This window comes from Candoia aspera, chromosome 3 (assembly GCF_035149785.1).
Source record: "Candoia aspera isolate rCanAsp1 chromosome 3, rCanAsp1.hap2, whole genome shotgun sequence".
NCBI classification, from domain to species: domain Eukaryota; kingdom Metazoa; phylum Chordata; class Lepidosauria; order Squamata; family Boidae; genus Candoia; species Candoia aspera.
The window spans coordinates 42,787,874-42,799,786 of NC_086155.1; the positions used below are offsets into that span (position 1 = coordinate 42,787,874).

An 11,913-nucleotide genomic window follows, 5' to 3' on the forward strand; every position below is an offset into this window, starting at 1 on the left:
AGTAAACTTTTGTTTTTCTTTAATGTTCAGTCAGGCTTGTTCTGTGTTCCAAGATAGCTAAAATAGCCATACGTAATTACTGCTATAAGGAAAATATGTTTCTGGACTAATGCTTGCTGATGATATGTATGGCAACTACTTCACTACATAGAATTCCTCCCCTCTAAAGGAGACTGGGAGAAGGAAATCTGGGCCCTGCATGTTGCCATTCGTGTGGTAGCCAGTTAATCAAGATTACATTTAAATGTCATTTTTGTTGTTACTGTTATTCCTTTCAGTCATTACACTTCATTCCACCCCCAAAAAAGCATTTGGGCATGTTAAAAAGTGTAGTATTTTTTTTAAAAGGAGTGAAAAAGTGAATAGTTCAAATGCATCATAGCATTTGTTCCCATTCATCCATCAGTTTTACTTTTTTGCTTCTTTTACACCACCCAGTTCACTCTTATAATTTAGATAATTAGCTTGTTGAGGCAGAGAGAGCCCTTGTTTTGTGTATATTGATTAGTAAAAGGTTTTATATGCTGAGTGCCATGTAAGCAGCAACAACAACAAAATCAGTGATCTTTCTTACTTGTTAGTGAAATATCTTAAAGATAAATATTCAAGGGGAAAGCTGTCAGTGTACTTAACTGAAGTGAATAAAGGAAAAAAAGTATTGCATATCCATGTAAGTTTTCATGCTTAATTACAGATACTTAATACAAAGATGGTTTTCTTCATCAGTAGTAATTATGAAAGTAGAGTTCACACTTTTGTAACATACAGTGTCATTCACAAACATTTGAAGCATGAAGTTAGAATATATTGATCACAGCCTAAATAATTTTTAGTTAGGACTCTAAATTAATATGGTAGAAAAAAATAATATTTCATTGGACTGAAGAATGTACTGCTTCCTTCTTTGAAAAGAAAAGAGAAGGAATTTGTTACCAAGCACTTGAGCACAAATATCATTACTGGTATCACACTAATGTGCTTTGGCAGCAATCATAGCAGAAATGTTACCTCATTTGCACAATCATAGTAGGTTGTATATCCATATTTTAAAGAATGAATATAATTTTTAATCAACCAGGCATCCATTTATGCTACCATCAAAAAAAATCTTCATTATGTAATTGCATGTTAACCTATATTCATTCACAATACAGGTAGTCCTTGCTTGGCAATCACAATTGGGGCTGGCAACTCTGTCACTAAATGCCACAGTTGCTGAGTGGAAAATCATGTCACCACAATGGCCTTATGACATCACTTCCCATTCAGTCATTAACCAAAACATCACATGATTGTGACTTACGATTTTACTTCCACATTCTCCATTAACTCTGCTTCTCGCAAGCTGGTTGGGAAGCAAGGAAATGGTGATCACGTGACTGTGGGGCACTGTGAGAGTTGTAAATGAGAGGATTGGTTGCAAAGCTGTTTTTTTTTACACAGTTGTGATTTCAAATGGTCACTAAACAAGGCAGTTGGTAGGCAAAGTCTACCTGTAAAATCACGAGTATGCTAGATTGAACCAGTAAATTAAAGCATTTGTCGTAAATCAAATCTAATCCATTTAAATGCTTCTCTCATGAAATCATCTGTAGTGAAGACCAAATACCAAATCTGCTATTTCCTAAAATATAATTTATTTGTGAGGAATTTACTGGCATAGTAACTCCCTTCTAAAATATTTTCTTCCAAAAGTTCAGTGGACTAGTTGAGTGTCTGATGGCATAGTCTGTTCAACTTCAAATCCCATACCAACTGCCCCAGGCATGATCCAACAGAGCAGTATACAGTATTCTTGAGTGAAAGCATGCCTTCAAGTGCAAAATAGGTTGCCAGAGATACAAAATGAATTTAATTAGTTATGCAAACACTCGACAAACTAAAGTCATACTTGTAAGGTAGATAAATCAGTTTGAAAACTGACCCTTTGCCTGCATTACCTATGCGTCAAGAAAAATTCTAAACCCGCTGAAATGGAGCCTTTCCATGTGAGATTTCACTTTCATTGATCTTCATTAAAAACCATTATTCTGCATACCAGTATAGGATTCTTCAGGTTGATTTCCAGAGTTGAGTAGGCTGCTAAAGAGTAATAAGGTTACTTTGCAGGCCTGTGCAAATCCTTTGAAAGAGGTGCTTCATATGTACAATCACTTTGCTTGGAAAAAGGTAGAGCAATGTGGCCAGTGCATCTTCCAGAGCAGCCATATGAACCTTGCAAATGATGTGGCTGCTTTAATTATTTGAAAATAGGTACAACATATATGTTCCTGCATGCTGCAAAATATCAGTTTTGAAGGCTTTGCACAGTATAAAGGTAATAGTAATAGTTACTTGATTTTTTATTTAAATGAAATAGTTATTTAGCATTTAGACCACCTACCAGAAGAGTTAAATTACATCACAGTTGTATTTGCAAGTTGTATTATAATCATTGCCAATATCCCTCATGCACATTGGTAACCAATAAAGTAAAAGTAAGCTGAAAGCTATGGCAATCTTTACAGTGTAGTGGTTTCATTTGGAAAGAGTAGTTTGATGCTACTCAGTAAAGATCAGGTAATTCTTAATTCCAAAATCTGGAAAAAAGTTACAATGAAGAGAACAATATCTAAATATCCTAACTAATACCAAAAGTTACTAATGCTTCCAAGTTCTAACCTAAATAAACATGATGGACAAAGGAAGGAGGAGGAAGATGCTAAATGTTGATCACGACAAAAAAAAATCAGCTAGAAAAAGCAAGAATGAAAATAATTCCTTTGTTATTCAAAAATCATTGCTTTCTTTTTAAAAAATGGGTTAAAAACAATACAAGAAGCTGGCTGGATTGATGAGGGAGAGGAAAATTCTAGGAATATACAGCAGTAAGATTAAAAAGAACAAAAATAAAACATACTGCATGAAACTTAAGAAGAAAATGTCTGAAAAGTGAAGAGGCCAGTGAGGAATTACATAAATGTGAACTGGAAAGACATCTAAAACAAGGTATGTTCAACTCCTGGCAATTTTATACCACATCTCCATCATTTTCTTGGCATAAAATCAGAGGTGTTTTGCCATGGCTGCTTCTGGATTTTTTAAACTCTTTTTTAACTTTTAAGTTTTAAGTCTAGCCTACAAACTCAGTATTCCTTGGTATTGTTCCATCCAGGGACTAAGTCTGACATTGCTTAACTTTCTGAGATCAGCCAGGGCATTACTAATGAAAACAGGAGAAACAGAATAAGAAGAAAGAATAATGAATCATGCAGAAGAATTCTAGACAGCTTATAATAGCTGAAGAAAAGGATTATAGAAATAAGATTAAAATTAATTTAAATAGTCATGAAAAATGGCAAATAATTTTTGGCATCTTGAAGTCTAACAACAATACCTATACCTCAGAGAGTAGCAATGAAGTTACTAAAGGGCCTTTACTGAATGTACTGTATTATTTACATTCATGGTGCTTTCCCAGCTAACAAGAACAAAGACCTCTAGCTCATATAACTTGCAACCTAAAAAGTCAAGAGCTCAGGCAATAAAAGGAAATGACATCTGCTTAATTAGATTGTAGTCCTATAATTAAAATTAACTCGTTACAATTCTATTCTGGAATTTATTTCCAAGTAGATATATATAGTATTTATATATTGTATTATTTAGTTTTTAAATTCAATTTAATCCTACCTATCTGTTCACATTGGTTAATCTTAACTCACAGATTAAAACCAGTATTTAAACTGTAACAAAGGCCTGGTAAAAAAGATACGTCTTGTCTGCTTTTGTAAAGGCAGAGCAAATGGTAATCAAGTACAACTCCCTATTGAGTGCATTCTATTGCTTGGGAGCAAATCAAGAGAAAACATTTTCCTGGTAGTTGGAGAGCAGAAGTGGGATGGGAGGGACGGGGGTGGGCAGGGACAAGAATCTTCAGAAATGCCTCAGCTGCTGATCTGAATATGCAGACAAGTTCATAATAGGAGATGGCAGTTTTTCAGATAATGAGACCCAATGGTAATTAGTGCTTTGATTTAACCCCACAACCTTAAATGGTGCCCAGAAAACAAAAGGCAACAAGGAAAAGTGTTTTAATACATGTAATGCATATTGGCTAGCCAACCGCATTTTAGCCTAGCATCTTTTGTGAGTCCAGGGAATTGAGTTGAGTCAATAATGGTTACATTAACATGGATAAGTATGTTGTGGAAACAAAGTGGGAACAAAGAAAAGAAGCTGGATTCTAACGGGTAGCACCATACAGTAAAGCATGATCAGCTCTTGCCAAAAGTAAAAATGCAGTTAAAGAGGATAAATAGAGAGTAAGAATATTTTGGATTAACAAGTCTGTATATTATCAGTGGTTTTGATAAAGGACATTTCAGTGGAGAAAGCAGTTATGTGGGCTCAAATAATGAGTTTGAAATAAGAATTTTAAAGCAAAATAGAATGCATATAGCAGTTAGAAAGGCAGGATGAACCGCTAGGTGATTTTTGTCAGAATAAAGAATATTATGGCAGGCTGGGATACATTCCCAAGGGAAACTTAGAAATAGCAAGATGGGTCAATTACGTGACATGCAGAGGAGGAGATAAGCAAAAGTCCACAAGGGAGTAAAATGAGAGGGACTTGTTGAGGGGTTAGATGAGGACAACTGCTGAATAAGAAGACTGGAGGGAAAAGAAGGGGTTGATGAAATTGTAGGAGAAGGAAGGGCTGGAAATGAATGCAAAGCATATAATTGAGGGACAAAAATATTTCAAAAACAGCTTCAAATTTTGAACTTTCTATGTGGAATGAATTACAGAAACGCCTAGTTACAGCAAGTTAGAGGAAGGCAAGTTTATGAAAAAAATCAGTTTGGTACTAACTCTGAGAAAATTTATCAGCCAGATATGCATTCTGAAGAACTGATGAACAAAATAAACCTATTTGCATACATGTATTACTATATAAAGAAAAAAAACAATGAATAATTAAAGGTATAATAAGGGGAGGAAATTAAGACAAAACATTAGCAGAAATTGTATGACTATTTAATAAGATTAGAGCGAACCTAAGAATAAAAGAAATAAAAATTGAATGTATATAAAGGATACCAAAACATAGAAGGATCTTTAATATTAAATGCACAAGATCCAATAATTAGAATAAAGAAGAAAAGATTTGATCCAGATATGGTTCTAATATACACAAACAAGCTTCTTCAAAGAAAACTTGATCCAGAATATAAAAATGATGGATAACGAGCAGATGCAGAGAATAAGTTGAATAAGAAATAAAGATGGGAAGCCATTAAAAGAGCATATTGTGTTTAATATCAAATGCAACCAAAATTGGTTGAATTAGCATCAATACTTCTTAATTTCATTTTTACAAAGACAGAATCACAGCAGAATGAAACAACTAAAGATGATAATGAAGAACAAATAGCTAAAACTTTCAGAAAATATGCTTGGTTGGATGCTTGTGGCTTACTACAAGAGATAATAAAATGGTAAGTGCCATAGGAGTACTATCAGATATACAGATAGTCCTGGCTTAACAACTGCCCAGTTAGGAACTGTTCAAAACAGAGCTGAAAAAGTAACTTTATGGCCAGTCCTCTCATGACCATTGTGGCATCCCCATGGTCACATGATCGAGATTCAGGCATTTACAACCATTGCAGCATCCCACGGTCACTTGATAGCCATTTGTGAGCTTCACAGCTAGCTTCTGACAAGCAGAGTCAATGGAGAAGCCAGCAGTGAAATCACAAGTCGTGGTCACATGATGTCTCACTTAACAACCATGAGTGATTCGCTTAACCATGTCACTTAGTGGAGTTGCCAGTCCCAGTTGTGGTCATTGCAGAGAACAGTTATGAGGCCAGTGCTTCTGGTAGGATTTGGCAATAGGGGGAGAAACAAGGATCCAAAATACCTCTGGAAGAGCAGTAAACAGTTACTTGGGGAGGATTTAAAAAAAGAATGAACCTTCCTTTCTTGATTGGTTTTTGCTTTGTTTTGGCACAGTCCTTTTTCTCCTTTATAGTAGTCAAACTTCTGAGGTCCATTCTGGGAACCAGTTCACTGTAGGTGTGGTAGACTCCCCTTCACTGGATATGTTCAAGCTGAAGCTAGTCAGCCATTTCTTGGGAATGTTTTAATTTGGATTTCTATCTTAAGCAGAAGATTGGATTCTATCACTCACAAATCAAGCATTTCTCATTTCTATTATGAGATAACATCTGATCTCCAGAGTAGATTTGGGAAGTGTACACTGGAAGGAATAATTTGTTCTGATAGTAGAAAATTCTACTGGACACAGTTCATGGACCATTAACGTTAATATGCTATGATAATGTGTTTGTCTTTGTATGCCATGCAGATAAGAAGGAAATGCAAACTTCCCATGCTTATATATAATTTAATGTGATTATATTTATTTCTTAAATCTACCTCCTTACCAGAAGTAATATTCTCAGTTCTTAAGTGTTATATAGAATGAAATGTTACCACCTGCTTCTGTTATTGTATGTTGCATGTGTATGTATTAACAGAAACAACAAAAGAATTTCCTTTTGGAAACTTGCAGGATAGCTTCCTATAAAATGCATGGATGCTGAAGATGGAAACAACAATGTGTCTTCCTCTGGAAGCTGGTTTCACATGGTGGCTTAGATTTTTCCATCTCTGTATCTAGCACCATTTGAAATCAGTGTTCTAGGAGCAAGAATTGCAGCACTGGATGTAGAGAAGAAAGCAGCAACAAAGCTGTTATTAAGTAAGAACACCTGATTTATTAACAATAATTTGACCTTTCTCTGTTAGTAAGGGATAAGGAATATCTGAAATTTTAATTTAAGATTAAAATCTGATATACCAAAGGATATCTCTATCTAACTCTATACAGTTGCAACTACAGAAAAACTGAGTTTAAAAAGTGATAATCCAACAGTGGAATTTCTTTTCATTAAGATGAAACTGTCCCCCTCTGCTCCTACCCCCAAACATCCTTGATCAACTAGTAGAAACTGTTTTTTGAAGAGGGCTTCGCTCACAGATGTATGAACTGGAACATGGAGAGAAACCACATGTCAATTACCTATTATACACAACACTCTTCTGCTATCTTAAAACAATTACATAAAAGATTGTTTTTATTGTGTATATCCCTGATTGAACTGGAGGTACTCATAATAAGGCAAATCTTACATAACAATTCTTTCTACTGAAAGAAAGACTTTGAATTGGCATTGCTGGTATAAAAAGAATAGTTTGGTTTTGTTTGCTTATTAGCTAGTAGAATAATCACTGTAGTTTCTCTGTGTTACGAAGTTTTAAAAAATGTTCCTAAGGCTGTAATTCTCAACATACTTAGAAGTGAATCAGTTTCACCTAATTTGAGATTTGCTTATAAGTATGCATGCATATGAGCATACAGTTTTCTATCTTGAGGCTGCCCTATAGTTTCACTCCCCCCCCCCCCAAAAAAGCCAAATGCAGCATTTAGAAAATATATCTCAATGTACAGATCAAATTAGCAAATGAGTAAGGAGGAAGGAGTATTAGGTATGTTCACTGCCTTGAGTTATTTATAAAAATAATAAAGGCGGGATATTAAATAGACTAACTTTAGGTTTTACAAATTGAAATGATTAGGGTTACATTTAATTGGTATCAGTCATAAATTGCAAATAAATATATTCAGTAACCAATAGCACCAAACCATTTGTTCAGACTAGTTTTTCAAGATAAATGTTGAAGAGGAAGCATTGCCTAGTGAAAATTCTTACCAGATTGTTAGACCTTGTTCTGTATAACCTACAGCACTTTAACAACCAGCGTGGACCTGGGAAAACATCTCTTACACAGGCTGACCGATTTCTCTTGGTGTTCAGAGTCTTAGTTTTTGTCTAGCACCATTTGAAATCGGTTATGATGTAGGGGGAAAAGCAACTGCAGTGGAAGTGCTGGATATACTTTAAGATGATTTGGGCTAAAAAAAATATTGAAGTGAGATGTTTTGTACAGTGACATAAATAATGCCTTTTCGGTTGCTTATATGTACAGAACCCTGTTGTCCATTGTGAATTCCACACTTGACAAATACTTCTTTAAAAGTCATAACTTCTACTTCCTTAATGGCGTGCAATGTCTTATTGCACACTGAAGGTAGTAATATTTTTGTGCTGTAAAATTTTAGAAGAGTTAAGCTGCACTAAATTGCTAATGTATGAGCATTAATTATATAAAATGGCAGATGTGCTGCAGGGACAAACGTCTAGGCAAAGCTCTAGGATCTTAGCCTAGGAGTGTCCCAGACAGCTCCATAGAGCAGCAAGGTAAGCCTCGTTCTCTTCCATCTTTTATGTTTCATCAGGCTGCTTTTAGGCCCAGTTAAGAATAAGATAAAAGAAAATTGGATACATTTATCTGCAGGCTGCTACTGCCACCATCTGGGGAAGGTGGGAGGGAGACTGAACAAGCCGTTGAAAGTTCCTAAATGTTTCACGGTTGTCAGGCAATAAAGTGAATGAATATGGTATTGGGAGTAAGAGAGAAGATAGACTGGCTGAGGAATTAGAGATCCTGTACGACATCTTACCCAGAACCTTCTCCTAACTGGGTTGAACCGTCCTTTGAAAATTTCCCTGCTTTATATATAGTTCTCTCAAGCATTGTTATCATTTTACTTTCTAATCACTATATTCTCTACCTTGGAAAGTGAGACACTGTTTAGGCACCCAGATTTGTTTGTGTAATGTTCCTGAGGCAGTTTCACTCTTGAATAAGGGACAAACTAATATTTGGGAGGGAGAAAGCATTAACAGGATAAGAAAAAAAATGAAGGAATGTTGAATGGATAATAAGCAGAAAAAGAATTATGTTTGTTTATTCTATTTCTATGTCACTCAATAATTTTTCATTAGGGATTGAGAATAAACTAGCAAATACTGTATATATCCTAAAGATGCCCATATATTTCCATCCTCAGTTAATAGCTGCCAAACATTTTATTTATTCACATCTTTAATGTTTGTTTTTATCACTATTTTAATTATTCGAATACATGTCATTATTGAGGCGTTGGTTTTTGTTAAAAATTGCCTTGAATTATAATAGAAAATTTGCATATGTTTAACATATCTGGCTGTTTCTGTTGCAGCACTCTCCTGTGCTAGAAAAATATTTGAACTGATTCAGCAGAGTAAAGAAAAATCTGTGTGCAAAATTTTAAAAAATCATTTACATCTGGTATAAGGGTGTAATATAAAGTCAACACTAGATGGCATTGCTGTTTGATATTTGGAAAAATACAGTTAATTTCTGTGTTCTGCTACCAGTGATGAATATAAGTTAATGTGTATTTGTAATTTCTCTCTTAAAAAAAAAAAAAAAATTTGAACTGAATTCAAGATCTTTCATCAAACAGCCTTCAACAATTGGTGGCCATAGAAATTTGAACCCGTGCACTTGGGGAGAAAGGTGCCTCATGGTATGAAGGAGGAAATGTTCACAATATTTCTTAAGTGACTCTCAGTGCATTATTTAGATGCTAGTGTGACAAGAGTGAGCTCCCACACTCGCTCCAGCTCTTGCCAACCTAGCAATTCGAAAGTATGCAAATGCGAGTAAATAGGTACAGCTTCGGTGGGAAGGTAACAGTGTTCTGTGATTGTCATGCTGGCCACATGACCATGGAAATGTCTTCAGACAATGCTGGCTCTTCAGCTGTGAAACAGAGATGAGCACCACCTCCTAGTGTTGGATGCAACTAAACAGGAACCTTTACCTTTTTACCTTTATGAGCAGATAAAACATTTCTGATGAAACATACATTTTATCATCTAAGGAGAATCCAACATTCTTGTCCAGCCACAGCAAGGTATGTACAGAGAATAAAGCTCCTAGCCCATCATATCAGAGAATTCATCTTGAGATCTTTAGTAGGATTTAGGATTCTTGTGAAGGTGATAATAGGACCATCGCATGTTCCATGGAAGAAGAGCAAGACAGAAGTGTATTCATAAAAAACTAAATAAAGCAATATTCTTTTTTACTCTGGTTGAATGATCTCTTTCAAAATTGCATGATACATGAACATAACGTTTTAGCAGCTCTGATAAGCTGTGTACATATTTGACCACATGCAGGGGAAGAGCAGGAGTAAAGGGCAAACATTTTAGACTGCAGTCCTTTCCCCTGGATACAGCAGGTCTGTGCAGTGATTAAATCACCTTTTCTTTTTAGAATCTAGACTGCCAAATTTTAATCCCACAGGAGTAATTGGTCCTGGATTTTGGACACCTTCTGTAAGTTAGCCCATTTGAGGTACCTTGGTTCAAAAACTGTTGCCCTATGATGCGCTGTTTTGCCTAACTGAGGGTTACAAACAGACAGAGTTTTCGTACTATATAGATGAGATTGAGTATGTGTTTAGGAGGGAGAAATTTGGTCAATTATTACTCATTATTAAGATACATTCCTTGCTTTGGGCTTAGCAAAGCAAACTCTGCGCTGGCTTCGGAGAGCTGCCATCTCTTTCCAAAGGCTCTGAAAAGAGAGCGTAAGCTTCCGAAGGGAGCCACGTGGAGGAAACATTCTCTGGAGAAGCTGGGTCCGAAAAGGACTCAGCAAAGACAGTAAGGTGCTTCTGCTTCACCAGTGGCAGCTGGGTGAAAAAGTTGAAAGGTAGGTGCGGGGAACTGGGAGAGGAGGCAGCTGGGTGAATGAAAGCGGGCTGGGGAGGCTGGAGTTTGCTATGGTGGCTTCGCGCAGCTGGGCTGGGCTGGCTCCTCACACAGTTGGGCTGGGGAGGCTGGAGCTGGCTGCAGCCCCAGAGCTGCACGGTTATGGGTCTGTTTGCCACCCCACAAGGCAGGGTGCAGGGCTTCCGGGAGATGGGGAGTTGAAGCACCCCTGCAGTTATATGTGCAGGCAGGCTGGCAAGCGTCTGAATTTTGATTATGTGACTGCGGGGGCGGGGGCACAGTCGTAATTTTGGGTACAGGTCATAAATCCATTTTTTTCAGTGCCGTCATAATTCTGAACAGTTGCTGAACAAATGGTCGTTGACTGAAGACTACCTGTACTGCATCTATTTGGGGAATACTGCTTCCGCCTCAGTTACTACTGTCTTGATTTGTGGGATTTATCTCTTTAGACTTCAAGAGCCAGTACACATGCTAGAAGAAAAAGCAAAAAAAAAAGTGGAGGGCATCTTAGCTTCCTTCCTTCCTTCCTTCCTTGATTTATTGATATGGCCATCCAACTACCAATCTAGAAATGGGTGAAACCAATGCCCAAGATGGATCTGTGCAAAGTCCCTCCTGACCAGAGCACTACTGGGTCTTCCAGCAGGAGACGAAAGAACCTCTACATTGTACACCAGTTCTGTCTGGAGGAGTACATACCCATCTGAACAAAAAGAGGAGAGTCTCCAGAACTGAGGAACCTCAAAACCTACAGCACTCAGTCTTGCTTGGCTTGAGCTGAAGCCTGTTCTTCCCAATCCAGACCACCTCCAATCACTGGGAAACAACACTGACAGCACTACTTGGGCAGCCTAAGAAGAGATGTACAACTGGGTATTATCATCATATTGACAATACCTGACTCCATAATGAGACCTCGCCTAGCTGTTTCATGTAGATGTTAAATAGGACCAGGAGTAGAGCCCTGATGTACCCCACAAAAAACAGAATCTTGGACTAGATCTCTTCCCTCACACCAACTGGAACCAGGCCTGAAGTGAGGAGAATCATCATAGCATTGTGCCTCCCATTTCTAAACCTCAAAGCCAGTCCAGAAGGATACTATGTTTGACGGTATTGAAAGTCACTGAGAGATCAAGGAGAGCCAAGATAGATGCACTATCCCTATTGTCGTTCCATCAAAGGCAATTTACAAGTGAGATCAATGCAGTCTCTGTACTATATGCCA

The 11,913-nt window shown here is 37.0% G+C and overlaps 1 long non-coding RNA gene across 1 annotated transcript; it reads left to right on the top strand.

Annotated features, from left to right (window-relative positions):
• The first annotated feature begins 2,811 nt into the window (after window positions 1-2,811).
• Window positions 2,812-11,689, top strand: LOC134493160 (uncharacterized). The gene is made up of 4 exons (XR_010067559.1): window positions 2,812-2,988; window positions 5,369-5,480; window positions 9,137-10,662; window positions 11,004-11,689. It is a non-coding gene; the product is annotated as an uncharacterized LOC134493160 (long non-coding RNA).
• The last annotated feature ends 224 nt before the right edge of the window (window positions 11,690-11,913 follow it).